The sequence below is a fragment of the Misgurnus anguillicaudatus genome, chromosome 15 (genome assembly GCF_027580225.2).
Source record: "Misgurnus anguillicaudatus chromosome 15, ASM2758022v2, whole genome shotgun sequence".
Taxonomy (NCBI): domain Eukaryota; kingdom Metazoa; phylum Chordata; class Actinopteri; order Cypriniformes; family Cobitidae; genus Misgurnus; species Misgurnus anguillicaudatus.
The window spans coordinates 33,914,878-33,918,143 of record NC_073351.2 but is presented as its reverse complement, the minus strand read 5'-3'; the positions used below and the strand labels follow the sequence as shown (position 1 = coordinate 33,918,143).

Genomic DNA, 3,266 nt, shown 5'->3' with positions numbered 1-3,266 from the left:
CGACTAACAATTTTCCAAACCAGCTTGGTTGCCAGTTGGCAACAATCACGGCATATTGCAGCCATGGAAGCAATCAAACGATCAGTGAGTCAGAGATGGCAGATTTTTCCCTTCCCAAAAAGCCTAGGAATTGCAAACGTAAAAATATCAGATAAACGTACAATTTAGAGCCTGCTGCATTCCCTCATCAGCTGCACTGCTGTAGGTGTCTGGCAACCCATGTGAGCATCAAATCTGAACAAGAGGGGGCATGGGGAAAAACATCTACAATATTTTGATTTTAGTCTGCTATACCAAGTTCAACCTCTAGGTGTCAATGGTCTCATACACACTGCAAACTTTCGGAAGTGACAACCGCATTTAAATGCGGGAGTGAATCCCCTAAATGTTCGTTAAATGTCTGTACAGAACAAGGCTCACTCCCGAAAATGTGATGATTGACACAGAGATAACCATAGCAACGTTCTGCCGTCTCGCGTGCTTATCATTCACAGCTTTGACCAAAATTTAACAACAGCATTGAGTTTTGCAATAAACCACGCTTTTGTGAGGCTGCTTCACAGCGCTGCTTCCTTGCCGTGTTGCCAGGTCCTCGTCTTTTTTGTACATGTCACCGGGTGACTATGATGGGGCGGAACCGAAAGTGGCGGAGAAAGGTTCCGCCTGAAGATGGTTTCCGCCCGGGCCCGATTTTTAACCACACATTTTACTTCCTGGTCTCCCTGGCAACACAGATCACGGGCAGATGAGCCACAGGTGTATCAGATTAAGCTGATAGACAAGAGAGACAAGACCCATAAAAAGTCCAAGGAAAGCACAAACAGGGAGAGTTGTTTCGGGCACGAGCTCCTTTTATTGCCTAGGGCAGACTAAAGCACATGCCCCGTCCTTGGAAGAGCCGGAGGGCGCCGCTGATCCACGGAGCGCTTATAGCGAGAGGAAAGAGTGCGGCAGCCAAGAGGACGGGGCTGTGAGTTAAAGGAGCACTGCACCACGAGGACGCTTTTGTGTGCTTAGTGTGAGTTGAGGTGCGGAGCTGCGCTCGTCCGATACGCATTGGTGGCTGGTTATACTTTCTCTCTCTCTCTTGTAGTCTGCAGTAATCGCTGGAGTACTAGGAAACCCTACGGGTGGAAGAAACATAGGTATAAGTGACACATTTAGAGGAACAAAGGAGGAAGGAAACGTAACAGTTTTGCAACGTAAATAAAGACTGACTGTTGTGAGTATTAACTCTTGTATTAGAACAAAGTGGAAAGCTAACCTGTGAATTTACCAAATACCTCCAGGAGGAGGAGGGCGGCCCTACCCCTGATCCAGCGTGGTAGGTGAGCCGCAGGAACATTTTGTCTCAGCAGCCACAGCAGCAGAATTAAATATCCAGACCGTATTGTCATCGCCCCCATCCAACCCAAGCGAAGTGGAGGACGTCGGACGTCTCTTATGTACACCTGTAGTGGGGTGGGTGAGTCCATGTATTTTGAAAACCTTTCACGTTGAAGTGGTGCTGTGTATTTGCTGTGGGTTGCTGTGCAAGTGCTGTGTGTCTTGTCAGACGTACCCCGCATCATCCATTTTACTGAGGAAGAGACGGAGAGGCTAACGGTCGCAGAGAATATCATCTATTATACGCTGTGTGCGGTTTGAGTGAGAAGTGACGGTGTGGGCCTCTGGAAGCTGCCCCCGTCTGTATGTCGACAGGTTTCGGAGCGCGGCTGTGAAGACTTGGAAGCTGGCGGTGTGTGTGTGTGAGTACAACTACGGGCCTTTGCATTGCTACTTTACCTGTGTGTTTTCCCTTGTGGCAGAGTGAGAGGCGAAGGAGTTCCGCCGCCCCGTGGTCTCTACAAAAGGGCGCCCCTGTCCGGTATTCGATCGCCCTACGGGCATTGAGGATAGGGCAGCGCTCGGCCCGGTGAGACGGTGTGACATTCCGCCCCTCTGCTGACCAGCGTACTCGCCGAAAGGGTTTTGCCCCCCGGCGCCTTCTGGGGAAATCATCGCCCGTCGTAAGCCCGGCCCCATTACATTGTCGATCAGAACGCCGTACAGCGAGCTAAGGAAAAGCTGCACTTACTAGGAGCTGTATACAGCGGAGAGGTGAGAAGCATTCAAGTCTGGATTAACCGTGTTGTTGTGTCCAAGCTGTCTGTGGAGAAAGAGAGAACGAGAGTGAACGTCAGGAGAACGAACTGTGGACAACCATACGTACCAAGAGCTGTAACCAGCGTAGAGGTGAGGAACAATCAAACCAGAAATAACCGTGTCTTTGTGTCCCAGCTGCTGCCTGTGGGGGAAGAGAGAACGAGAGTGAACGTCAGGAGAACGAACTGTGGATGATCATACGTACCAAGAGCTGTAACCAGCGTAGAGGTGAGGAACCTCCGAACCAGAAATAACCGTGTCTTTGTGCCCTAGCCGCCGCCTGTGGAGAACGCGAGAACGAGAGTGAACGTCACGAGAACGAACTGTGGACAACCATACGTACCAAGAGCTGTAAACAGCGTAGAGGTGAGCAACAGCCAAACCAGAAATAACCGTGTCTTTGTGTCCCAGCCGCCGCCTGTGGAAAGAGGAAGGAAGGAGAGTAAGCTGAACACAACGAATTGTACGAGTCCGAGTAGCGAGGCCTCCGTAGAGTGCAACGCAGGTACGCAGGTGGAGAAAGTTAACCCCCAAGTACTCACCCTATTTTGTCTTTGCCTCCAGGAGAGAAGAGGAGGGCGCCACGGATAGCGGAGATAGGCAGGAGCCTGTGTTTCACGTCTCCCCCCCCCCCTATATCTTTGGTCACCAGCCCCCTGGAACCCCCGTTGCCCCTTTTCCCCTTCCTGCCACCTCCCTGTGTCGTGGTCTGCCTGGAAGGCAGAGAAAGAGTCTAGTTTTAATTGCCCCTTCCCCATTTCCCAAGTCATTTTAAATATTTAAATAAAGATTGTTTTAATACTTACCTGTTCTCGTGTTGTCTGGTCATTGGGTTGGCTTTGGGGACCTCCTCGAGGTGGAAGTTGAGAAGGGGCGTGGCTTTAGCCATTAACAGCCAGCCCCTGGCCGTGACATACATACATACAGTTTTGACGCTTAACCGTTTATGGCTTTTGACTCATGAAGTTTTTAGTGTTAATAAAGTGTGAAGGTGCCGGTCCCAATATTCTTGAAGTATCTCGGTTTATTATTGCATTTTTCTTGTTCGCTGTTTTTTAGTGCAAGATCTGGCAACACTAGTCAGCAAACGCTTGTGCCTCTGCTATTTTCTGCACCGCGCA

At 50.2% G+C, this 3,266-nt stretch overlaps 1 long non-coding RNA gene across 1 annotated transcript; it reads left to right on the top strand.

The window, feature by feature from the left end:
- The first annotated feature begins 2,037 nt into the window (after positions 1-2,037).
- On the top strand, positions 2,038-2,950 carry LOC141349792 (uncharacterized). Its single transcript, XR_012357825.1, has 2 exons — positions 2,038-2,511; positions 2,557-2,950. It is a non-coding gene; the product is annotated as an uncharacterized lncRNA (long non-coding RNA).
- Positions 2,951-3,266: the final 316 nt, after the last annotated feature.